This window comes from Crocuta crocuta, unplaced genomic scaffold (genome assembly GCF_008692635.1).
Source record: "Crocuta crocuta isolate KB4526 unplaced genomic scaffold, BGI_CrCroc_1.0 scaffold207, whole genome shotgun sequence".
Lineage (NCBI taxonomy): Eukaryota > Metazoa > Chordata > Mammalia > Carnivora > Hyaenidae > Crocuta > Crocuta crocuta.
This window is the reverse complement of record NW_027531996.1, coordinates 2,076,949-2,104,177: the sequence shown is the minus strand read 5'-3', so window position 1 is coordinate 2,104,177 and position 27,229 is coordinate 2,076,949. Positions and strand designations below refer to the sequence as shown.

Genomic DNA, 27,229 nt, shown 5'->3' with positions numbered 1-27,229 from the left:
TACAGAGTAGCTGCCATTGAACAAGACGACTTGGCATTAATGCCCAGTGTTGTGTAATCTGGGTCACCTCTGTAGCTGCTCCAGTGAGATTGTTACTTATATTGTTTCCATCTGAGCATATGTGAAAGGTTGGGTGAAAATAGGAGTCCGTTTTATAGGTAGGTGGCTGAAGGCAGTTACAGAAAATCCAAGTCAAACTTTAAATAAATGAACAGTAAAATTTACACAATTGTAATATACATGTGTGCGTGTATGTGCATACACGTACACACACACAGGATTTTGGGGTTTTTTGGCAATGTATTTGTTGAAAAAAGTTGCTATTTAAATAGTTATTCATCCTCCTTGAAACTTCAACTGGGCTCTACACAATAGGAAGTGAGAAAGAGAAATGGTATGTTGAGATGTACAGGTGGGAGAAGAATAGGAACAAAAGAAATAAGATATAAAATACAAAGTGAAGTGAGTTTACAGTACATTTTATAGCATCTCTTGGTACTCTTGAAAATATTCCAGCCAAATGAACAAAACAATAGCTAATAGAAGTGTCTAATGTATTAGCATTTTATATGAGCTATATTCCATTTATTTCTTTAAAAATTTTTTTTAAATGTTTTATTTCTTTTTGAGAGAGAGTTAGAGACAGCATGAGCAGGGGAGGGTCAGAGAGAGAAGAAGACACAGAATCTGAAGACAGGCTTCAGGCTCTGAGCTGGCTGTCAGCACAGAGCCCAACGCGGGGCTCAAACCCAGAAACCGTGAGATTATGACCTGAGCCAAAGTTGGATCCTTAACCGACTGAGCCACCCAGGTGTCCCATATATTCCATTTATTTCTTCCAACTCTACAAATAGATACTATTGTAATCTTCTACATTTTATAGAAGAGAGCAAGACTCAGATGGCTATATCGGTGTATCTCAGCCTTTGTTGCACATAAGAGAGCTGAAATGTTTGTTGAAGATGCAGCCTCTCAAGTGCAGCCCCAGATATTTAGTATGTCTGGGTGGATGCTAGGAGCCTGTAATTGATCAAGTTTCCTATTTGAAGTGCAGGTGATCACCAGTTCTGCACGACCCAATAAATCTTTCTTGAAAACATTACGGAGAACATCATGATGCTAGGAATCAGTAAAATTGTAAAATATAAACATTTCTCTCCTCAAAGGGATTCTTTAGGAGAGAAGGTAAGCAATATAAGTCCTGCAAGCATGATTCCCATTTAATACACTTAATCTACCTATCAAGCAGAATTTGTCGTTGGCTCCATTACAGAGCTGAGGCACCTGAGGCACATTCAGGTTTATTTACTAGCCCAAGGCCATGCTGCTAGTGAATGGCCACCGGGACTGGAACCCAAAGGTCTGGCTCTGCATTCTGAGCTCTTAGCTTAAGTTTAGGGATTCCCTTGAAATGATAATGTGGAAGAGGATTAACGCACTGCTCAGAATGTAATAAGCACACAGAAAATCTTAGTTATTAGGTTCATATTTGTGATATGAATCAATGATTCTTCCTTTTGAATTTTGAAATATATTCTGAGAGAAAAGGGTCACCTTTGGTTTCAAACTATATATATATTATATAGTATATATAATATAGTATATATAATGTATATATGTGTGTGTATATATATATACTTATATAATATGTATATTATAAAAGTGATGTCTTGCTCTCCTACCAGGGGCATGCCATTTATATTGTTTGTCCAGTGTCCTACACCCTTTATTTCCTTTTGAAGGAGCAGGTGGGACATGAAGAGTATTAGTGCAGAGTTACAGAAGTGACATTCACTTGCTCTTCCTGAGCTTGTAGATATTCCCCTATACATGGAGTTGCAATGAATTTGCTATTACTCTTCCAGTTGTTTTCTTATATGTTCCACAGTTTGCAAAACTGGTTCTCATGTATGGAATCAACTGAATTTTAATAATTCGCAAAGAGCTATTATTTTTTGCTTCTGATGTATCAAGGGAGAATTTTTTTGGAGACTTTCCTATAGTCCATTATTGGGGGTTGCTTTAAATAATGAGAGCACCTTGTAATAATTCTCTATGCAACCTTTATATATGAATCTGTTGGTTTTAAAGAAACTACTACAATGAAGCAATCATGAATCAGTAAAGTCATTCATAGCAATATTTCACTAGTCTTTTATATATTTGGAGGTAAATTGAATATTTTCTATGCAAATGCCACATTTAGATTAATTTAAAAGTAATTGTTTTAACCCATTTTCAAAGCGTGGTGAAGAATTTAAATAAAATGTGGTTCCACAGAACTATTATTAAAGCTATTTAAATAACTTTCAATGACTTTGGGGTATTATCCAGTCTTCTAGGACCTTTCAGCAATTATTAAATAACTGAATTTGAATAGAGTTATTTTAATGTTTATTTATTTTTGAAGGAGAGAAAGACAGAGCATATGAGTGGGGGAGGAGCAGAGAGAGGGAGAAAGAATCCAAAACTGAGCTGTCAGCGCAGAGCACTCTATGGGGCTTGAACTCATGAACTGCGAGATCATGACCTGAGCTCAGTTGAATGCTTAACTGACTAAGCCACTGAGGTGCCCCTGAATAGAGTTATTTTAAAGAATATTTTACTTTCAATCTATTTCAAATATAAAGAACAAATAGAATCTAAAAAGAAATGGTCTGATATATCAAATCTTAATGTCATTATCAAGAAATACTTATACAAACAGAGATGGAGGGAGTAGTATTAATTTTAACTTCTAGGTGACTCATATTTTGGGGTAGAATTGTATTCCTTTTTCATTTTTGGTGATTTTCAAAAATATCATTAATGGTATTACATACCATATTTTGAAATTCAAGTGGACAAGAAAAATAAGTTCTTAGTTCTCTTTTAAACTTTACTGCTAATTCATAGGAACTCTAAGAAGCCCAATTTCTCCGTTGAGAATATGAAAATAAGAGCATAAATCTTCCCCATTCACACCATCTCTGCTCATACCCGCTTAAACTTTGCAATCTGTATTTACATTGCACTTTGTATTTATCTTCTATGGTATTAAAATTCAGAATTATTATTTTTGAGTTGATTTATTTCTTTTTTACTTATGAGATTGTGCTGCTTGACTCTAGAAATCATAGGTGTTTTGCAAACTATATATTCTAAATCAGTGGGAGGCAACTGGGTTAACTCAGGGTAGTTACTAATGGAATAGTTATTAAATAAATTAAATTTTGCCTGGTTTTTAAAATTCTTACATTGTTTAACCTTTTTATAATAGGCTTTATTATCTTGTTTTTTGGTTCTATTATTTTAGGATAATTTTAAGTTCACAGAAATATTGAGAGAATGGTACAGAGGGGGCCCCTGTGTCCCACACCTAGTTTCCTAAACTCTTAACTTTTTACATCTGTATGGTCTATTTGCAGTAATTAATGAACCAATATTGATATTATTAACTAAAGTCCATGGTTTCTTCAGATTTCCTTAGATTTTACATGATATATATATATATATTTTTACTCCAGTATCCCATCCAAAATACCAGTTACATTTAGTTGTCCTGTATCCTTAGCTTCCTGCTAGCAGTGGCAGATGCTCAGGCCTTTCTTATTTCTGATGACCTTGACAATTTTTAAGGTATTAGGTATTTTATAGGATCCTCCAATATTGGAATTAATTTGATGTTTTTCTCATGGTAAGACTGGAGTTATTGGTCATTGAGAGGAAAACTAAAGAGTTAAAGCATCATTTTCATGTACAACCAATATGTACAACCAACATGGTTTCTAACTGTTGATATTGACCTTAATCACCTGGGAGGTGGTATTTATCTATACTCTCAGGAAGGAAGTCACTATGCACAGCCCACACCTAATGAGTGGGGAGTTCTGCTCCCCACCTCAGAGGACAGAATATCTACATAAATTATTTAGGATTACTCTGCATGGGAGATTTGATTCTTCTTCTCCATTTATTTATCCAAACATTTATTCAAATATTTAGTTTTAAATTTATTTTGAGAGAGAGAGAGAGCAGGGAAGGGGCAGAGAAATAAGGAGAGAGAGAGAATCCCAAGCAGGCTCCATGCTGGTAGTGTGAAGCCCAACACGGGGCTTGAACTCACAAACCATGAGATCATGACCTGAGCTGAAACCAAGAATCGGACTCTTAACTGACTTAGCCACCCATGTGCCCCTCAAAGATTTATTGATATCAGCATGGACTCATGGTTATTTATTGTATACTCTGGGCTATAATCTAATGTTACTTTGTTATTGAAATTGTCCCAGCTTTGGCCACTCAGAGTTCTTTCACTTGGTTCCTGTACTCTTTTAACTTAGCTTATGTCACTGTGATGTGCTTTTTGAAAACTACCTTACCTTTCTTGCTCTACAAGATGTTCCAGATTTATCTTGTATATTTCCTGTGCCAACCCTAGCCTAAGCCCTTATTCCAACTGGCCCTGGTTCTTTTGTACAAGAGTATAACAATACAAACCAAGACCTAAATGTAAGGTATGTTTGCTGCCACTGGGGTATCTTTTGTTTAGATCAACTTAGCTGATAGAGCATATTAACATGTATAAATATGTGTGTGTATATTTATAAATATATCTATATGTACATTTGTACATATTAAGTTAGACACGAGTTAATATTAATGCCTCTACCTTTATCATCACATGGATTGTTTTTGCTTCCTTCCCTTGCCTATCTGTAAATTCCCACTCAAATAGTAAGAAATTTGGTTTCTACCATCTGCCATCCATTTACTTATTTAAATTCAGGAAATATAGTTTAAGGAGTATATAAAGTATATAGCAGCATCAGATTCTTAATCCACAATCCTGTAGAAATAACTATCAGTTTGAATATAGCACTTATGTACATTTCCTTTTGTCTTTAATCTTAACACTCTACTTGTTTCCGATGCTGGTTATGCCAGCACCTTTTCTCCCACCTCCTTCCGTGTGATTGTTTCATACATTTGTAGTACAGCTGGATTGTTGTGTCCCACTCTGCATTCCTTCCTGGGATCCCCTGAACTTCTAATGATTTTTAAAATTTGCATACAATAAGGTTCTCCCATTGTGCTCTTCAGTTATTTAGGTTTTGACAATACATTACAGTGTTCTACAGAATAGTTTTCCTACTCTAAAACTTCCCTGTGCTTTACTTTTTTTGACCCTTCTTTCCTGTCTCAATCCCCAGGCAACCACTGATCATTTTATTGTCTGTAGTTTTATCTTTTACAAGATGCCATGTAACTGGAATCAAAATCATACTAGCTTCTTTCCAGTTGCAATATTCAGTTAAGGTCCTGCATGTCTTTTTGTGATTTGACTCCTTTCTTTTTTATCATTGTATAGATGTACCAGTTTGTTTATTCAGTCACCTAGTGAAAGTTATCTTGGGTACTTCCAGTTTTTGGCTAGGGTGTTCATTTCCTTAGGCAGCTTTAGCAAAGTACCATAAACCAGGTGGCTTAAACAACAGAAATTTATCCTCTCATGGTTTTGGAGGCTAGAAGTCTGAAATCCTAGAAATTCTTCTTTCTAGCATCTGGTGCTGGTCTTCAGTACTGGGCATCCCTTGGTTTTGCAGCTGATCACTCCAGTCTGTAGGTATTTGTTCTCTCTTTGTCTGTATGTATCTTTTTATTCTTCTCATAATGACATTAATAATATTGGATGAGGACCCATCCTAATCCTAGATTTGATTATATCTACAAAGACCTTGTTTACAAATAAAGTCACAACCACAGGTCCTAGGAGTTAGGGCTTCAACATATCTTCTCGGAAGACACAATTCATCCTATAGTTCTACTATGAGTAAAACTCTCATACATGATGAAATTACTTGATTAATCCCACTTTTATGGGGTAAAAGTAACTTCACATGCAAATTGAGTTATAAAAGGATTTTTAAAACATGGCAAGTGGTCAATACAGTATGCTCATATTTTGCTCTTATTTTTCATCTTTCTTTACATTATCCCCACCTTTTACATATTCAACTTTTTGGTTTAAATTGAGTGCTCAGAAATTTTCTCCTACAGGGGCACCTGGGTAGCTCAGTCAGTTAAGCCTCTGGCTTCGGCTCAGATCATGATCTTACAGTTTGTGAGTTTGAGCCGCATGTCAGGCTCTGTGCTGACAGCTCAGAGCCTGGATCCTGCTTCGGATTCTGTGTGTGTGTGTGTGTGTGTGTGTGTGTGTGTGTGTTTCTCTGCTCCTCCCTCCCCCTGCTCTCAAAAATAAACATTAAAAGAACTTAAAAAAAAAGCAATTTTCTCCCACATAGATTTGCCCTATGAAATTAAGTTGGAGTCTGATTAATATAGAGAGTTGCACTAGGATTGGGTATAAATGTGTCTCCATATTTTCTTGGACAAATAAGGTTAGCTCTTTTACCTAAATAAGTGTTCATTACTTTAACCTGCCTTTTTTTCAGAAACTGTATTTGTTACTTGGGGCACGAAAATACTACCATTATTATTAACAAAACACTGATTATAAATTACTTTGTCATGCATGCATTATTTGTTGTGTTTATTAACATACCATTCTTTATTTTCCTCTTATGTTTTTGCCATAACAGTGAAATTAGAGAAGGAAAGCAACTCAGTCATCTAGCTCTAGATCCAATTTATATTTTTTTAATAGTTTATTTATTTTTGAGACAGAGAGAGACAGAGCATGAGTGGGGGAGGGGCAGAGAGAGAGGGAGACACAGAATCCGAAAACAGGCTACAGGCTCTGAGCTGCCAGAACAAAACCCAACACGGGGCTTGAACCCACGAACTGCAAGATCATGACCTGAGCTGAAGTTGGATGCTTAACCGACTGAGCCACCCAGGCACCCCTAAATTTTTTTTTAAGTTTATTTATTTAGAGAGAGACAGAGACAGTGCAAATAGNGATCATGACCTGAGCTGAAGTTGGATGCTTAACCGACTGAGCCACCCAGGCACCCCTAAATTTTTTTTAAGTTTATTTATTTAGAGACAGAGACAGTGCAAATAGGGGTGGGGGGGGAGAGAGGGAGAGAGAGAGAGAGAGAGAGAGAGAGAGAGAGAGAGAGAATCCCAAGCAGACTCCACGATGTCAGTGCAGAGCCTGATGCAGGGCTCAAACCCACAAAACCATGAAACCATGACCTGAGCCAAAACCAAGAGCCAGACACTTCACCAACAGAGCCATCCAGGCACCCTTAGATGCTATTTGTTGACAATATTAATGCTTTTTAATCAATCTTCTAGAATTTCTTTCCCAATATAATAAAAAGCAGGGACTTCTCCAAAGTTTTATAGCAATGTGTTAGGTAGGTTGTCATATATTCCCTAGCTTTGTTCTCAGCAAAGTTCTAGTAAGTGGAAAATTCAAGTCAATAATAACAGTCAAAGGGGCACAGAATGAGAAAAGACACTATGGTAGGAATGGGCATGACTATTTAGAGCTGACTGGTTTTAGCTGGCTGCAACAGAAAGTTTATTGGTTCTAGATAGAAATCAAGGTAAGATTAGTTGTCCCTAGCCTCAGGATAGGATAATTAATAAATATTAAAAGTTTTTTATTCAATCACTTCATTTATTCAACAAATGTTTATTAAGTCTATGTGGCTGATACTGTTTTAGGCTCTGAGAATGCAGTAGTCAACAAAGAGACCAAATCGATGCTATTGTAAAGTTTATGTTTTAATGGGAGAATAGAAACAAAAACCAAATAAATAAGCACAATGTTAATTGTGAGCTGGCAATAAGTGCTTTGGAGAAAAGCAAAGGATGAGAGACAGAGAGCAGGTGAGCCATAAGGATATCTAAGTGAATAATATTTTGGCAAAGAAAACAGTAAAGTACAAAGGTTAAGTACAAAGGTCCCGAGGCAGGAATGTGCCTATAATATCTGGGATATTGCAGAGCGTTCAACACCGCTGGAGTGGATTAAGCAAAATAGAGCAAAGTAGTAGGAAGCGTACCAGCAGTTTTATTATCTGTGTCTATTCTTATAGTGACCCTCACAGTAAGTTATTATTAAGCCAATTAAGACACAGGAAGCCAAGATAGCTCATGTGAACTATTTAAAACACAGTTATGAGGCGATAAATGAAGATTTAAACTCAGGTCTTTCAGGTTCTAAAACTCATCCTAGCTCACAAAAGCTACAAGGTAAACAAACATTCAGGAATTTTGCAAGTCCATTACTAAAGTACTCTAGCTTACAATGAGTGATGGTGGAAGTAATTACATCACAGAGATTTTGGCAAATGTCACAAATCAGAAGTGTTTTTTTTTAATTATTCCTAGATAACCACGTATCCATTTCATCTTTATAACTTTTCCAAAATAAAAATGTTTACAGTTTCAACTGCTATCCCACTCTAGTGACTAATTTCTGTAGCGACATGAATGCTCATACGTAACCTAGATTAATCTCCCTGTAGTCCTTTTGGTACTTTACATAATTGTCCCAATAATTCCAAATGAATAATTCTTTTCTCTACATTCAAAATTCTGTGACCCTTTAAAATAAGTCTACTTTAGGCAAATTAGTGAGAGCAGGCGGCTAATGAGGTTGCGTTTATGGTTCAGCCTCAGTACAGTTCAGTCTGCGTCACACAGAGACCAAGTCTATTCAACAAGTAATGGCCTGGTCAGCTGGCCTCAGATTTGTAATGTTGAGCACAAGGAGAAAGAATGAAAGTAGTTCCTAGCAAATCAAGTATAATTATTGGAAAAATCAACTGTAAGTTAGCAGCAATAATTTTTTCATACAGTAAATGAATTACTGTGATTTCATCTATTTCTGTAATTTTAGTTATCCTTCCTCATAAATGTAGTTGAAGGATAATTACTTAATTTCTCATCAAGTTTTAAATAAGTAGGGGCAGAACATTCAGATTCAGGCCCTGGTCCAGCAGTTAGTTGCCTGTCCATGAATGCATCTTTGAAGCTGATAGGTCTCTAATTGCTCACTTGTAAAGTGAGGGGGGTTAGATTATATAATGACCAAGTTTCCTTTGAGATCTACATTTTATAATTCTGTGATTATTTTAAATGATTGAATCATAGAGTTTTATGAGTATTTTTAGTAATCTCACCCCCTATGAACTGGCTTTCACTAGGTTACGTTGCAGTAACAAACAGACTCAACATTTTGGTGGTTTAGAACAAAAAAGATTTATATTTTGTTCCCACAGTACAGTTTGACTGCAACGCTATGTGGCTTTTTTGTTTGGGGCATAAGTGGAAGGGGAAGTTCCTTTCCAAAAAATGCTGCTTTCATGACAGAGGGAAAACAGCAATGATAGAAACATGTAAAGGCTCTCAATCTTTAGCTTGTAGGTGGCTTACGTCACTGGCTCATATTTCACTGTCCAAAGCAGGTCGTGTGGCTAAGCCTGATGTCATTGGACCAGGAATGTATTAAGGCAGAAAATATTTGAAACCATTACTAGAGTTTACTTCATTTTTTCTCTTGTTTCCAACTTTCAGGAAGATATTTCCTTTCTGTTTTTTTTAAATATATTTTTAAAGTTTATTTCTTTATTTTGAGAGAAAGAGAGAGCATGTGCACATGAGTAGGGGTAGGGCAGAGAAAGAGGGGACTGAATCCTGAGCATGCTTCATGCTGTCCGTGCAGAGTCTGATGCTGGGCTCAAACTCATGAACCATGGGATCGTGACCAGAGTGGAAAACAAGCGTCAGACCCTCAACCAACTGAGCCACCCAGTGGCCGCAGGAAGATATTTCTAAACAACTTTATTTAAATAACCATTGGGGATGAATATTTAAAGTGAATGAATAATGAATAATACTATTTAAATCATATTGACAAACATTTCAACAAATATTTTTTAAGCAATTACCTACGAGTTAGGTATTGACTATAGAAAAGACCATTATTCTCCAAGAATGTCCATACTACAGTGCAGTGGACAGATGTTCAAGGAAATAATTACACTCTGAGATATTGCCAGGTGTCTATGCATTGATCTGGGCAGTCTTTCCAGATGTAGAGATAAAAACTTAGGTCAAAAGGTCAAAGTAGTCTTGTGATACAAAGAAATGTTTTCTGAAGGGAATACAATTATTTCAGAGCAAGCTTAATAATTGGCTCTAATAAAATTATAGTTTGATGTTAATTTCAGTTCGAATTTGGGGAAGAGCACACCCAGTTTGTATATTATAAATTACTATTTCTCTTCATCTTTATTTATCACGAGAGCCTTGAAAGGAAAAGCTGTTTCTCCCTCTACTCACTACTTTATTCTCACCCAACACTACAAACCTTCTGACCATCAAATGTGTGTGTTTTCCCTCACCAAGTGATTCTCCAATTTTCTGTGGATCCCAACTGGGCATCCTATAATTCAGTTCAGTTCTGACACCATTTACCTGCGGTCAGTGCCAACTGCACGGGTTAAGGGCTCTGTCCCACAAGCCCACCCACCACACTATCCCCACTTCATACACCAATTGCAAGTCCAGGTTGTCACTCGTGCTTCCACCAGACTGGCTATAAATCAGAAATTCCCACATCTACTTTCTCAGGCTTGATAATTTGCTAGAGTGGCTTACAGAACTCAGAAAAAAACAGTTTACTTACCAGATTACCGATTTATCATACAAGGATACAACTCTGTCAGAGATGGAAGAGATGCATACGGCAAGATATGCAAGATGGAAAAGGGTGCAGAGCTTTCGTGCCCTCTCCGGGAATTTCCACGTGTTAACTAACCCGGAAGCTCTCCACACCCCTTCAATCAGGGTTTTTTATTGAGGCTTCATTGTATAGTCATGACCAATTAAATCATTGACCACTGGTGATTTAATCAACCTCCAGTTCTTTCCCTTCCCCCAAGGATCAGGTGATGGGGCTGAAAGTTCCAACCATCTAATTACACAGTTGGTTCCCTGGGCAACTAGCCCCCACCCCGTGGTTATCCAGGGGCTTTCCAAAAATCACCTACTTAACAAACACTGGTGTGCTTAGAGGGCTTACTATGATTTAACAGGACACTCCTTTCAACTTTATCACTTTGGAACTATTTCAGGAACTGAGGACAAAAACCCAAATATTGTAAAAACATGCTCTGATGGCTCTTAGGAAATTACAAGAGTTTTAGGAGCTAGGGGCCAGGAACTATGGATGAAGACATATCACAATGTCACACACCTCTACCAGAGGTTAGGTAATAAAAGAGAAGAGAAATAAAAGGCAAGGCTTTACATTTTAAGTATCAATGCCTAAAAAATTGCATCAAATGCACTATTATAAGAAGTGTTGTTAAAAGATCAACTATGACAAATAAAAGTTTTATTTTAGGAAAATCTGTTTGAATCAGGCAGTGCCAAATGGGAAATGGTTGGGAGCATTTCCCTGACAAGAGCTAGGGGAAGGACTTATATAGAAACCAGGTGGAAGCAAAGTAAGGAAATGGTTTGATTGGCTAACACCTTAAGTTGTTGCCTTTATTTAGGAAAACCCAGTTGGCTGTTTGTGATTGGTGGTCCCTAGGTTTTGATTTCTCTCTTTTTTTTAAATGTTTATTTATTTTTGAGAGAGAGAGAGAGAATGTGGGGGAAGGGGCAGAGAAAGAGGGAGACAGAGGATCCAAAGCAGACTCTGTACCAACAACAGAGGGCATGACATGGGGCTCGAACTCACTAACTGTGGGATCATGACGTAAAATCAGCACTTAACCAACTGAGCCACCCAGGCACCCCAGGTTTTGATTTCTTTACTTTGAGGCATTCCAGTGTAGGTTTGGGTTTGCTTACAGAGGCTTGCTCAGGCATGGGGCTAGCTCAGCAGTGGTCTTCATGTTCAGTTAATACTTTACAGATGAAAAGCCTTAAGAGAAGCCTCTGTAGTCTGTTACCTTACTGATTACATCTCTACATTTTCTCCTAAGCTAATTGTAAAATAACTAAAGAATTATTTTGCCTGTTTACACACTTAAATAATTGTAGGAATAAATAGACATTTTCTTCTCCTAACTAAGCTCATTATATCTAATTTACTTTGCCTTCTGGCTCCCTTAATGCAACCCTCTCTGGAGCATGGAAAACAGGGTACGTACGCATGAATTACCAGTCTGCCCAGCAGCAGCAGCCAGCCAACTAGCTGCTGGAACCTCCTGAAGCGTTGAACTAAGCCCTCCAACTAAGGCAAGTTTGCAGGAACTTGCTGTTTCTCTAGGCTTGGAAGAACAAAAAGAAATGCAAATGTGTCCATACTGAGGGACTCAGTGTCAAAAGCAGAAGGAACCTATTAAGCCCTACTCTTTTATTCTCATATGGCCTGTGCTGGGATCCAATAAATCTCTAGAATCTTATTTTTAAGTCACAGGAATCTGTGATTCTTAGTTTCCTTGCATGTCAGATACAACTACACTTTACCTGTCTTCTCTTTGTCAGGCGTCACCCTGAGTAGTTTACATAGTTTATCTCATTTAATTCTGAGGTTACGAAAAAGGCAAATATTCCATTTTGCATAGAAGTCTAAAGCTTAGAGAAGAAAATTAAAGCTACTCACTAAATAGCTCACTCAAATATCTAATTTTTTTGTTTGTTTAATGTACTTTTCAATATACTACATCACACAGTCAGAATTTGGAAATACTGATCCAGTATTCGTGAGACCTTTTAAACACTGGACAGTTTAAAACTTTTGGTCCCCCCAGAATTACACAGCCTTTATATAGACATAGCATGTGAGCTCTGCATCTAGACTTTTGGTTTTATGAAGGAAAACATTAATGTAAATATGGGTTCAAGCCCTGCATCGGGGTCTGTGCTGATAGCTCAGAGCCTGGAGCCTGCTTCAGATTCTGTCTCTCTCCCTCTCTCTCTCTCTCTCTCTGCCCCTCCCCTCCTCATGCTCTGTTTCTCTCTCTCTCTCTCAAAAATAAAGAAAGATTAAAGAATTTTAAAAAGAGAGATATTAAATAAAAATTATATATCATGTATCCATTGATGTAAAATGTTGGGGAATAATGAATGGTCAAGAAGGAATTCTTGAGACATCATTGGTGCAAAAAAAAAGTGGTTTTATTAAAGCACAGGGAAAGAACCTGGGGACAGAAAGAGCCGCACTGGGTTTGTGAGGAGCGACTGATTATATACTTTCAAGTTGGGAGGGGGTTAGGGCTAGTGGGAGTCTCTAAGGAATTTGGAAGCAAGGTTTCCAGGACCTTGAGGGGGCATTTGCTGCTGTCTCATAAAATGTTAGTCATGAGACCCTTCAGAGGTATATAGGCAGGCCATACGTTTGGAGGATGATTGCTAACATATATCTTGGGGCATAGAGATAAAGGAAGTTTCCAAAGGGATTTTTATATGTTAAAGAAGACTTAGAGGATCCTGGAGGTCAGGCTAGAGTCAAGCTAAGGTTGCCTTTTCCCTTTAGCAAAATATTAACATTGAGGCAGTTGAATTCCTGAAGGAAGTTCACCCTGCCTGTCTCCAGGACCTGTCAACAGGCTGTAAGTTGTAAGGAAACTTAAAGTTTGTCTACATTTATTTTGCCTTTGTTCCCCACATCATTCATCACCAGGGAATGTGCTACAAGTATAATTTCAAATATCAACATATTGTATATCTTCAAAGAGAATTTGTTGTGAGATGATGATAGAATTTCAAAGAACCATAAACTTGAGGAATAAATTGGCTTTACAAAATCCAAATATCACATTGACTATGTATGCTACCAGGCTCACTTCTCTAAGACATTTTTATTTACTCTAATAGATAATCTAATAGGTAAACATTTTTTTCCTCTAAAATTGAAATTGCTTAGAATACACAAAGATATTATCACAAAGATACATCTTATTCATTCTTAGGGACAATTGTAATCCCTACCATCAACATGACTGTTTAGTTTTTAAATGAAGAGTACCTTTCATGTTCTTTTTCTTGCAAATATTTTACTGAATTTTTTATTTAACTCTATTTGCTTTTGCTATTTTATGGCATATATTAGTCGTGTTTCATAAATTATACTAATCAGTGAGGACTTTGTACAGTAATGTTTTACCCAGTGTGTAAAATAAACACATAGAGGGTGATTTAAGTGGTGGATTTTTTATGGGTTCCAAGTCCAAATGTTATGATTCAGTTATTCCTGGGTACCACCCATGGGACTCAGTTTAACAAAATAGGAGTTTCTCTCTTTCCCCATTATTTTAAGTTTGCATCAGAAAAGCCCAGGAATAAAGCTAGCAAGGATAAAATGATTCAAATAGGTTGAGGAAGAAGTAGGAAAGATGACCAAATAAAACCAAATTTACCCTAAAGGGCAAGGAAAAGGGAAAAGGATATCAACACTTATTCAAAAGGTAAATTTTGGGGTGCCTGGGTAACTCAGTCAGTTAAGTGTCTGACTCTTGATTTTGGCTCAGGTCATGATCTTGGGGTGGTGGAACCCCAGGAACAGACTCACACTGGGCATGGAGCCTGCTTGGGATTCTTTGTCTCCCTTCCTTCTCCACACCTCTCTGGCTTGCGCATGCCCACGCGTATGAACATACTCTCTCTCTTTCTCAAAAAAAGTTAAATTTTGTCTCCCCAAAAATATAAGTGAAAAAAAAATACAGAATGTCAAAGTATGTATCAGGTATAACATGTATGTGATGTAGGGAAAAAAAGTAAGCAAAAATCTTTAATAATCATAAAATAGAATATTATTGATACTAAATTTTATTTAAAAATAACATAGGTTACTCTAACAATAATTTTTTTTAATAGTTTATTTTACTTTTGAGACAGAGAGAGACAGAGCATGAGGGGGGAGGGGCAGAGAGAGGGAGACACAGCATCTGAAGCAGGCTCCAGGCTCTGTGCTAGCTGTCAGCACAGAGCTCGATGTGGGACTTGAACCCACCAACTGTGAGATCTGACCTGAGCCAAAGTTGGCTGCTTAACCGACTGAGCCACCCAGGCGCACATCTAACAATAAATTTTAAGTCACAGAGCTCCTGCTAAGAAAATCAGCTATTTATAGACAAAAATATCAAGTAAATATTTTCTAAGATGCTGAAAATATATGCTTTTCAGAGAGAACTCAGTTTTGGAAATATGTAAGAAATGAGAAATAGTTCATTTCAATTATGAGCTCTGTGACCCTGACCCATTTCACTTAAATTCTGTTTTTTCTCATCTGAAAAATGGAAATTGTGATTATTTCTAACTGCATTGGAGTATTGTGAGATTAAATAAAATAGTGTATGTGTGACACCCACTCTGCTTTACCAAGAATTGTGGTCTTAATTTCAGATTGACAGTCAAACTCAAGATTCACAGTAGGCTTCATCAAGCACTAAAGTGCATCATGGCACACAATAACAACAAAGAAGTGGTCTCATGATCCCTAAGTACAGCTTTGGATGTCCCAATCATCCTGCACACTGGGTGTGTGCAGTCACAAGGCACAAAGTTGACTGGATACAACTTCAGCTCAGGGAGACATAAACTATGAGGTCCCTTCAGCTTTTATTTCAAGCCATATGCATATAACTGTTTAGTCTCATGTCCTCAGGTCTATGTGACTAACCCTCACTTTCCAGGGCCCCTCCATTTCACTAGTTTCCAGTCACTCATTAAACAAATTTGACAATGAGCTTCAAGTGCTTAGTCCAATACACAGGCCTTTCATTTATCTTGTATCTGACATGGGTAATTTATAACTATCTCTGAGTTGCCCCCGCAGGACTAAAAATCAAATCTTCAGGCATGCCTGACGCCAGAGAAAAGGTGAAAGAAATAGCTGTTAACCCTTCTTTTCCAATATGTAAAGGGCTGAGACACATAGTAAGCAAATAAAAATCTTACAAACATTGTATTTGCCTTTTAAAAGATTATAGATCAAGTGTTTATTATAATACTATAATTGTTTTAGAAAGAGAACAAGGGGATCCACTGCTTGGTCGGAAACTTTTCCTCACTGACAGCTTTTTGGAATGATTATTGCTAAAATCACTGGGTCTCCCTATGTATCTGTCTCAATGCTTCCACATATAATAAAATTTAAACCTATTCTGTCTTCCAAATCATATTGTGATGCAGCTTAATAATTATCATAGAAGACTAAAAATTCAGTGTCAGGGATTAAGGGATGGTGACAAATTGTATTCTTGAGAGCTAGTTATTGAAATAGGTTGGAGATGAAGTCTATTGAAATGTGAGGTAGTCAGTAAACAGTGAAGGATTGTTCCTATCCACACTGAATCCCCCCTGGAGTAGAAAGTTACTAGATGGTAGTTGAGATAATTGGAGGAAGTGAAAAGGCAAAAGGCAAGGGCATGGCTTCTAAGAAGACTGTGCAAGAAAATGATAGCTAAACTACCTTTAATAATAAATGACCATGAATCTGGGGGGAGGGGGTCAGAGAGTAAAAAAAAAAAAAGAGAGACCGTGGGAAAAATAGAGGATGAGGGAAGAGATTGGTCAACTTGGCAAAAGGTTGATACCTCCAGAGAAAATCGCCAGTGCAACATTCCTCTCTGAGGGATGTACAAAGGACTAGGGACAAAAATGTCAAATTCTCAATTGTAACTCATCTATATTACTACATTTTAAGGTCTCTCTGTTTCTCCAAAACTTCTGTGAGATTTTATTACTTTTACAGCCTTGGGGAGTGGAATGGTAAATAATGGTGAAATTGAGCACATAGATATAGTGTGACTCAGGTTTGCTTGTCTGCTGAGGCCAGTGTGATGAACACCGGAGATTTTTGAGAGATCATGGTCCAGAAGTTTAGGTGGTGACTGACAGCAAAGTCAGAAGTAGCCCTTGGTATGGTGAAACATTCTGCGCTGAGGTGGAGCACAGGCACGTGACTCAGGAGACAAAGCTCTTCCCATTTTCTTTCTTTCTTTTTTTTTTTTAAGTTTACCTATTTATTTTGAGAGAGAGAGAGAGAGCGAGCATGCATGGGAGGGACAAGGGGAGAGAGAGAGAGAGAGAGAGAGAGAGAATCTCAGGCAGGATCTACACTGTCAGCACAGAGCTGGATGTGGGGCTCAAACTCAGTAACTGTGAGATTGTCACATGAGCTGAAACCAAGAGTCAGACGCTTAACTGACTGAGCCACCCAGGCACCCCAAAGCGTCTTCTATTTTCACTGCAGGAAGGTGATCAGGGGAAAGACACGTGCTGATTAAATAATGAGAATCATCTATATAGAATTGAAACCCTCTCAATAAATTATAATTTTTAATACTTACTAATTTAATTTTGGTTATTTTCTGAATTAGAGGAGAATATTACACACACACACATACACACACACACACACACATTTTCTTGAGTCTGTGTGTACTTCTAGGACTTCATAGCCAGCGCTGTGACGTCATAGTGTTTTGTTAGAATTAATCTTCAGCATTATCATTGGTTATTCATGCCTGAAGACCACAGGATACCTTGGATAACCTCCTAATGTACCATCCAGCTTTAAGAAGAAATCACTTGGGGCATCTGGGTGGCTCAGTATGTTAAGTGTCCAACTTTGGCTCAGACCATGATCTCACAGTTTGTGAGTTCGAGCCTTGCATTGGGCTCTATGCTGAAAGTTTGGACCCTGGAGCCTGGTTTGGATTCTGTGTCTCCCTCTCCTCTGTTCTCCTCTGCTTGTGTTCTGTCTCTCTCTCAAAAGTAAATAAAAATATTTTAAAATTAAAAAAAACTGACACAGTTCTCATTTTTTGCATTATAATTTTATAAGTTGTTTATGTCTGTAATTTCAAGCAAAGCCATATAGTCATCAGAAATAATTAAAATTTGATTTGGTTATTTAAGCATTTGAATAATTTTGTTTCTGGTTCAAGGGTAAAAGGAAAACTACTTTGAATTCTATTAATTGTCTTCTTATGGAGTATTAGACATTTATGAATAAAAGTTCACAAATATCAGAGAAGTCTCAAAGCAAACTTAGGTTGATAGATTATTGTGTGATATAGTCATATTTTAGAAACAGAAAAGCAGAATTTGATAATAAAGCAGCTCAATTTGATAAACTCTAAATTGGGAGGATATAACATAGGTGGTTCTAGCCCTTTGAACTACTGAATACCTTCATCCTACTGTAACTAGCCTAATAAATCCAAATAGTCTACTGCAGTACCTAAAATTTTCTCTTTATAGTTGCTTTTGTTAGTTAATACTGTACAGAAGGTTCATTTATTAAAAGACAATTCTACATTAATCCATCAATTCATCAACATAGATTTACTTTCAGTTCACTAATTTAGAGACTTGAAGAAAGAAGACCTAAATATATCAACTGTGAAAGAGTCTAGAAAACATTTTAAGCATGAAAAATTGGTTCTAGTGGACCCTGTAATAGCGATCCTCACTGACCCTAATGCAGAATGGGTACACTGACTTCTTACCGTAAGGGCAGAAGTATTGAAGAAAGCTGTTGGAGGCAGTAACAATGCAACATTCACTCATGCTCAGTTTACCTATGGCTGACCTGAAAAAACAAAAAAAAGAATCATTCTGTTCAAGAAGGAAAAAGGAATACAACTAAGTTATCAAGTTATCTACCTGGAATTGCTCTCCTTCTTAGCTGTACAATTTAGGTAAGAATGAAAAGCAATCCGTTGCACTTAAAGGTCATATTCTGAAGGACACTTCCACTTCTGAATAAATGGAATAACAAGGACTGGAATTACCCTCTTGAATGAAGCATACAAAAAATTGACAAAATATATGAAACAATGGTTTTCAAGATGTGGACTATTAGGTAATGAAGGACAGTTGTCCCCAAGTACTGGGGAACAAATAAAGTGGGCCTTACAATTGCCTGAGTTTATAATGCTGGGAAAGTTTCCAGGCAACGGCATAGGAAAGATGCACCTGGGCTGAGCTCAGTAAGTTACTGAATTGAAGGGGCAAAGTCAAATTTTGAGGACACCCAAAGAATGCACAGTACAGAGTACTAGAGGAGATTTCTGTACAGAGACAGAATACCAGAGATCTGCAGAAGCTTCCCTTGAGTATTCAGCTAAGTGCTGATCATCTCATACATGTGATGAAACTTCCCAAGACTTGGGAAAGGATATGACCTGAAATGATTAGAGATTATGGGGGTTAGCACTCACAGAGGGCTGAGAGCAGTACCTATTCCCACTGGCCAAACTAGATAACCTCATGATTTACAGGATATTGGCTAGAGTAAACAGAGGGTCTTGCTCAGTATTGGTGAATAATCAGCTCTAGACTCAGTTTACTCTTGTCTTGCTTAACAAATCTTAAAAGCAAATATGGAATAGATCAAACTATTTCTAAATAATTTAGCTGCATCCAAGAACAAATCTCAACAATATTTATAGGAATATAAAAATAACCAGTACCTAAGAATATAAAATTTATAATCAAATGAAAAAGACATGCAAAGAGGCAGGAAAATAAGACACACGTGAGGGTAAAAATCAGTCAAAAGTGATCACAAATTGACAAAGAAATTAGAATTATCAGATTAGGACATTACAACAATTATTATAACTGTATTATAGATGTTTTTAAAAGGTAAGTAGACACATAGTAGATATAAAACAAAAGATTCAAAGCAAACTTAGATGAAAACAACAATATATGAGGTGAAAAGTACATTGGATGGGATTCATGAGAAATTAGATATTAAAGGAGAGATTAGTGAAATGAAGACATATCAATAGAGACTATCCAAAAATTAAACTACAGAGAAATTAGGATTAAAAACAGAACAAAGTATAACAAACAAATAAGCTAAAAAAAAAAAAATCACACCTAAAAACAGAGCAACCGTAAGTTGTGGAACAACTTCAAGAGGCCTAGTATAGGTGTAATTGGAGTCCTTGAACAAGGAGGTTAGGAGAAAAAATATTTGAAGAAATAATGGGCAAACTTCTTAAGGAGATAAAAACTACAAACCTACAAATCAAACAAAAGAAACCAAAACAAACAACAACAATAAAAACCCTCAAAGCACCCCATACCCCCTTCTCCTTTGCAAAAACAAAAACAAAAGACCCAAAACATATCCCAAGCATAAAGAAAAGTACAAAAACACATCATAATCAAGTTGTTCAAAATAAATGGCACAGAGACAATCTTAGAGGCAGCCAGAGGGGAGGAAAAAGACATATGACGTAGAGAGGAACAATGACAAGAATCAGAGTATTTCCCCTTGAGTAAATACACAACTAGTGAGTAATTTTGTGGCAGGTTTATTATAACACCTTAAATATAGAGGGTATGTAATTTATTCCAATTGAATTGGAAAATTATTCTACATTTGGATTTGTTTCTCCTACCCACCATAGTTATCAAAGCAACACAACCCATAGACTACTAAATGCTATAGTCATATCATGGTACTCCATACAAAATTGTTTCTGTCTTTTCCTATTGTTGTCCTATCTTATGTTGGAATATTATTGATGTTTAATATTATAGTTATTTCATAGGTTATAAAATGTCAAGATAAAATTTTGACTAGATATGGAAAGAAATGTTCAGTGTAGTAGGCATCCTTAAGATGGCCCACAATGATCTCCCCTACCCCACCCATGGTATTCACGCCCTTGTGAAGCCCCTTCTCCTTGACTATGGGCTGAACTTAGTTCCTATTATAAATAATACAAGACTAATGGGATGTCACTTTTGATACTAGATTATAAGAAAAAAAACAGTAGCTTCCACCTGGCATGCTTACTCTCGTTCCCTTGTTTGCTTGCTCTGAGGGAAGCCAGCTGTCATATTGTGATCTTCCCTATGGAGGGGTCCTATGGCAGAGTTGCCTGAGGCTAACAGCCAGTGCTGAATTGAGGCCCTCAACCCAAAGATGCAAGGAACTAACCTGCCAAAAACTATACCGATGACTTTGGAAGCAGACTGTCCCCTTGTTAAGGCTCCAGATGAGACTGCAGTGTAACTCGAGCTAACAGAATGACTGTAATAGCATAAAGAACCTTGAGACAGAAATTTCCAGTTAAACTGTGCCTAGATTACTTACACAGAGAAACTACACATTAATAAATGTTTGTTGTTTTAAGCCACTAAGTTTGGAAGGTGATTTGTTATATGACAATAGATAACTACTACAATCAGAGATCCTAGAATTAGAGAATATTGTGGCAAAAATCTTGAAATAGGAAAATTAAAAGCACCAAATCAATAAATAGTACCTAGTAAGAGTGTATGGTACATATAGGAACAGTTCATAGACTGGGAGCTTTTAAATTTAAATACTGATATGAATCTCAAGGGTATGATATTACAGGAAGGCTTATAAAGTGAAAATGAGGACGTTGTTTAACCTTTACAATGGTTGATTATTTCAGTGGGGGTTTCCAGATTGCAGGGGATTGGTTAAAAATTATTATCTTGCATGATGTTTAGGCGGATGACTTAATTTTCTTCTATGATTATCAGAGACATTTACAAGAAATAACTGAAGTTTCACTTGTCTTGCAGAATGAGTTAAATTAAGTTTCATTTATGTGGTTTTTCTCGCTCAGGGAGTTTCCATGTCTGGTCTCCACTTTGTATTTAACATCTATAATAATGAGCATATGAGGGGAAAGGGTCCTGGTGTTTTGTTTTGTTTTGTTTTGTTTTTTTAAGATGAAGAGTTTTATTATATTAGGTGGGAGTCTATTGATTTATTTTATGTTTGAAGTTTACATATGAAACAATGGTGCATGTTGATGACCAGCAGGCTTGCGCAGAATTACATGAGTTTTGCTACCCAACAATTTTTGAAAACCATTTTTATATTTAAGCAAATTCCCATTGGGTATTATCTTCTCAAGATAAAAGTCAGATTTCTTGATAGCTAGAACACAGGTGTGAAACCTAGATTCTGCCAATCAGATAGACATGCATGATAACTTGGATTTGGAAGTAGGCAGATGAAGTGGCAGCTCTGCCCGGAAGACCTGGGATAATATTCTAGCAAGCATGATGATAGAACTGTTTGTTTTTCTTCAAAGGCAAGTTGGTGGAATTCTGGCATCTGGTACTGAAAGTTAGTGAGGCCAAGCTGCGGGAGCAATGGAGTTTCCCATAGAGAAATCCTTCTGGTAGGGTTGTCATTTTTCGTGGCTGTACACTTCAGGGCCAAGATGTCTGACTTTCAAGAGTGGCTCTGGGCTATCCAAAGTTCTTTTGTAAAATTCTTTCCTATTTAAAAAACTAAGTGAGGATTCTGTGGTTGGCACCTGAAATCAGTTTTCTGACAGATTATAGCTTATTGAATGGTCCATTATTTTCCCATTGACCTGTCATTATACTTCTGCATATATACATGGTTCTAAGCTCTCTGATTCCACTCGTCTTTTATCTACTCCTGTACCAGTACCACATCATATTAATTATTAGAGATATTTAATACTTTACCTATCAATTTCTGAGATTACTGAACTAAAAATCTTTAACATGGGTTGGCAAAGGATACAGAAATTTATTTTTGTAATTTCATCTACTTTCAGGTTTCTAAGCTTTGTTTTATGTATATACGAGTTTGTGATTATTGTATCTTTCTGGTGAATTGTCCCACTTGTAATTATTCTTTTTTATCCCTAGTAATAATTTTTCTATAACGTCTGTTTGGTATTAAGTTAGGTATACTAATTTTATTTTGTTTATAATTTTCCTAGAATGACCTTTTTATTCTTTCATTTCATCCTTTCTGTTTCATCATGTTTTAGGGTAATTTTTTTGCACATGAACTATAGCTAAATCTTGCTTTTGTTTTTCATTTGAAATATATTTATTATGTTATTGTGTATTTTCCTTGCATCTCCTTGTTTTATACACATAAATTTATTTGTATTCTGTGTTTATATATTAATAAGTTCTTTGTGAGCTTTTAATGTATTATCTTTTCTATCCAATTTGTTTTTCTCATTCTTAAGTATATGTCTTAGTATCCCATAGTACTGTGAATAAGTGAGAAATGTCCTGAAAAATCATTGTTTTCTCCTTAACTTTTGAATGCTATCTTATTTTAGAAGGTATTATGTCTTTGTCTTCAGGCCACTATTGATTTTGTGGAGACTTGTGATCTCATGCTAATTTTGGTTCCTTTGTTGGTGTCTCTATTTTCTCTCTGGTTGCTTAACACATTCTCTTCATCTTCTGTATATACTGTGATGTGCTTTGGTTGGGAATTTATTTATTTTTATTTATTTTACTTTATTTTCCTTATGATACTCAAGACTTATTGAATTTTTTGAACGAAGCTTCACAACTCTCATGGGTTTTGAGGAATCTGTGCCTTTTATCACCTGGGTACTATCTCTTTCCTATTGTCTCTATTCTGTGTAATCCTTTTAATTGCTTAGGGAGCTTTTCTTCTATTCTTATTATCTGTTAACCTTGCAAACATAGTTCCTCTTTCTCTTTTCAGCTGTGCTTAATTCATTGATTTTATTTATTTATTTTTTAATGTTTATTTATTTTTGAGAGAGAGAGAGAGTAGGGGTGGGGCAGAGAGGGAGACATAAAATCTGAAGCAGGCTCCAGGCTATGAGCTATCAGCACAGGGCCTGATGTGGGGCTCAAACTCATGAACTGTGAGATCATGACCTGAGTTGAAGTTGGATGTTTAACCAACTGAGTTACCCAGGCACCTCTAATTCATTGAATTTTAAATGGCTATATATATAGTTATTTTTATACAATTATACAAAAATCATATTTGTCAATCTATTATCTCAAGGATTGGGGCTTAGTCTTCTGTTTAATATTCAGGGTTTTTTTTAATGTTTAATTTTGAGAGGGGAGTGTGGAGGGACAGAGAGAGACAGAGACACAGAATCTGAAATAGGCTCCAGGCTCTGAGCCATCAGATGTCAGCACAGAGCCCAAGGCGGCACCAAAACTCACAAGCTGTGAGATCATGACCTAAGCTGAAGTCGGTCGCTTAACTGACTGAGCCACCCAGGTGCCCCTAGCCTCCTGTTTATTGCTTCTGTTAACTCATTGCTTTTGTTTTCTTCTACGACTTGTGATTTTTTATTGTAATCTTTCTTTGAGAGGTTTCTTTAAAAAATATATTTTATTTATCCTATGAGAACATTTTGTGATCAGAATTATGGGAATTTCCCTCTGAATACTTTTTTATTTGCTTTTGCCAAGAGCCCAAGTATGCCAATGATTCAAGAACAGTTTATATGTTCCCTTTCTACTGTTTGTGTGTGTGTGCACATCCACACCCACACACTCTTAGGGGTGGGGGACCTCAGGTCGTATGCATACTGTAAATGGAATAGACATGAAGTCGCACAATCTTGATTCCTTGGAGATCTGATGTGCAAGTCTAGGCAGTCATTAGCTTCACAGTTGCTCCCTCAAACTCCCAATCATGGGAAAATTATTTGTTAGGCCTTCTTTTCAGTGAACCCCTTGGTTGCAAATTCCCTAGTTGCTACCCATGGGCATTATAAAACAAGCTCCTGATATACAAGGTCAATATGCCCCTCTTCACTTCTTCCCCCTGATGATTAACACTCACACAAAGTTGCTATACATAATTATCCTGCTGATTTTCAACTCCTTCTTTGGGTCACCTGGTGATCTCCATTTCCTTCACTTACAGATTTGTTTGATTTGGTATTCCTGAGTATTTGTGGTTGGAGAATTTTAGGTTTATATACATTGCCATCTTGCTAAAAATAAATATTAATTATCCATTTATTAAAGTAAGAATATATGGGGTGCCTGGGTGGCTCAGTTGGCTAAGGATTCGACTCTTGGTTTCAGCTCAGGTCATGATCCCATGGTTTGTGAGCTCGAGCTCCACATCAGGCTCTGTGTTGACAGGGCAGAGCCTGCTTGGGATTTTCTTTCTCCCTCTCTCTTTGCCCCTCTCCTTCTCTCTCTCTCTCTCTCTCTCTCTGTCTCTCTATCAAAATAAATACATAAACTTAAAACAATAGTTAAGTACAAGTATCTGTTGAAATGGCAGGCTGTTACAGGGGCTATGTTTCTTTTGCTTGGCTCCTGGTAGGAAATGTAAATGCATTTTTAATTGTAATGAACTCTTATCAAGGAAGAAGGCTTTTTGGGGTGCCTGGGTGGCTCAGTCAGTTAAGCATGTGACTCTGGATTTCGGCTCAGGCCATGATCTCAGTTTGTGGGTTAGAGTCCCACAACCAGCTCTGTGCTGACAGTGTGGAGTCTGCTTGGGATTCTCTCTCTCTGCCCCTCCCTTGCTCAGTCTCCATCTCTATCTCACCCTTAACAAATAGATAAACATTTAAATAAAAAAAGGAAAAAAGGAATTTAAAAATAAATACCTTTCAAAATAAGAGATGAGACTAAACACACCATGAACATTAAGCATCTCTATTTTTACATATGCCAGTCTCAACATTGGCTACTTCTGTAAGTTTGCATTTATCAGGTTCTAAATAATGGTAATTATTTTAAGAAATGGAATCACTTAACATCTTATATGTTAATCATTAATATTTAAGTATTTGTACAAGATAATTCATTTCTTGAACAACATACTCTTTAAAAACTCCATTTGAATGGGGTTATTAATAAAAAATTAAAATATGTAAGACAATGGACATGTATGTCTCTTTCTTCCATTCTAATGAATTGAGTTTTACTTTTCTGTCACTGTGGGCTTACAATCATAAGACACTTTCCAAGTAGTTTACTGTAGCTTTTCATTATATTAAGGAATTTAATATTATAAAACTTCATTATTTTTGCAATATTTGATTTTATGTTTTTTAAATTAAGGTTCTTGGTTATTGCAAATATTCAACAATCAAAATAACCCCAAATTATATAGCAAAATCCCATTGAATTGACTTTTATATCAATTCAATCATTAAAAGTATATCATATTGTTGGATATTAGTTCATGCTATTGTATTTCTATAGTAAAAGCAGAATTAACTAGAGATTTTATATCTATTTCAAGAGGTCTCGTTGGTCTTTTCTATTCCCTGATTCTTCAGTGCTAAATTCCCACACAGCTAAATTCCCACACATTATTCATTTAAATTTTAGATTACATAAAGTACATTATATAGATACTACGTTTAATATAAACATATATAATATATGTATGCATATGCAATATTGCAAGTTTCATTATGTATCACTCTTCTCTTTCTAATCTATCTCCTCCTGGGAGGTGTGTGTTAGTCAAGACTTCAGATTATTTTATTTGAGTACTTGGAAGGGGAGTAGTTTTTTTCATAAATGATGTGAGTGATAGCCTCTTAATTCTTACAAAACTACAAACATCTTTCAACCTACTGGCAGGTATAGGATTCTTGATTTTAATCTTTTTCAGTGGTCTGTAGATGCTGTTATTTTGCCCTCTAGCTTCCAGTCAGTCCAAGGTTTGCAAGAATGTGACACTGGACGGTGTCACCTGGGTACTGAATATCTGAGTCCTATAGGACCAAAGCTGGATGTGAAAGTAATGTATTAAATCCCAAAAGGCAGGTAAGAACATGGGCCAGAAGTGAAAATAGGGACAACAGAGAGCGTCTTGGAATATTCAGGTTAGAGCAGCTAAACCTGGAGAAGTCACTTGGGGCTGGCGGGGGTGTCTTGTTATGGGACAAAGATGTCTGAAGATAAAGATATTTTGAGGCAAAGCCTGGTACCAGTCACTCAAGGACTTTACTATCTCATTGGGTTTGTGTCTCATTATGGTACATTTTGTAGGTTGCATTTCACTGATAATGGAACAGCTCAATCTCAAGCCTTCATAACAGTGGCACAGCAACATCTACGGCATGCGATTTATTTCAGTGGCTTTATTTTAATCACTCTCCCTTCTTCTACCCACATGATTAAGATTTGTTAATGGAGATATTTGTTGGACAGTACAAGATTGTGAATTAGATTTTCTTTTAAGGGTGACACATGGCTCAGGAACTAATCTCATTTCTGTCTGAGATCTGGTGTATCTAGGATGACCCTAATAACATACTGTGTCTTCATAAAGACAAAAGCCAGGCATATCGTAAAGTGTGGCATCACGTAGCTGGAAGGAGCTTCTTTTGTTTCTGCCTGCTGCCTCTAGGAAAGGTGGCATCTAAACTCTCTTGAGCTTTTTGGTTTTCTCTTCAGACAAGACAAAATATATTCCTTCATAAATGCATTTTATGAGAATAATGGGACTTAATATTATCCCCTTAGCCTGGGGGATCTAAGTTCCAGAACTGTCTAAACTATAAAATACAAGTTGCTTAATCTTCTGGGATTGTTTTTCCATATGCAA

At 36.6% G+C, this 27,229-nt stretch overlaps 1 protein-coding gene across 1 annotated transcript in view; it reads left to right on the top strand.

Moving 5' to 3' along the window:
* CRB1 (crumbs cell polarity complex component 1) overlaps positions 1 to 27,229 on the top strand; it is a 197,450-nt gene that overhangs the window by 853 nt on the left and 169,368 nt on the right. The window lies entirely within an intron of this gene.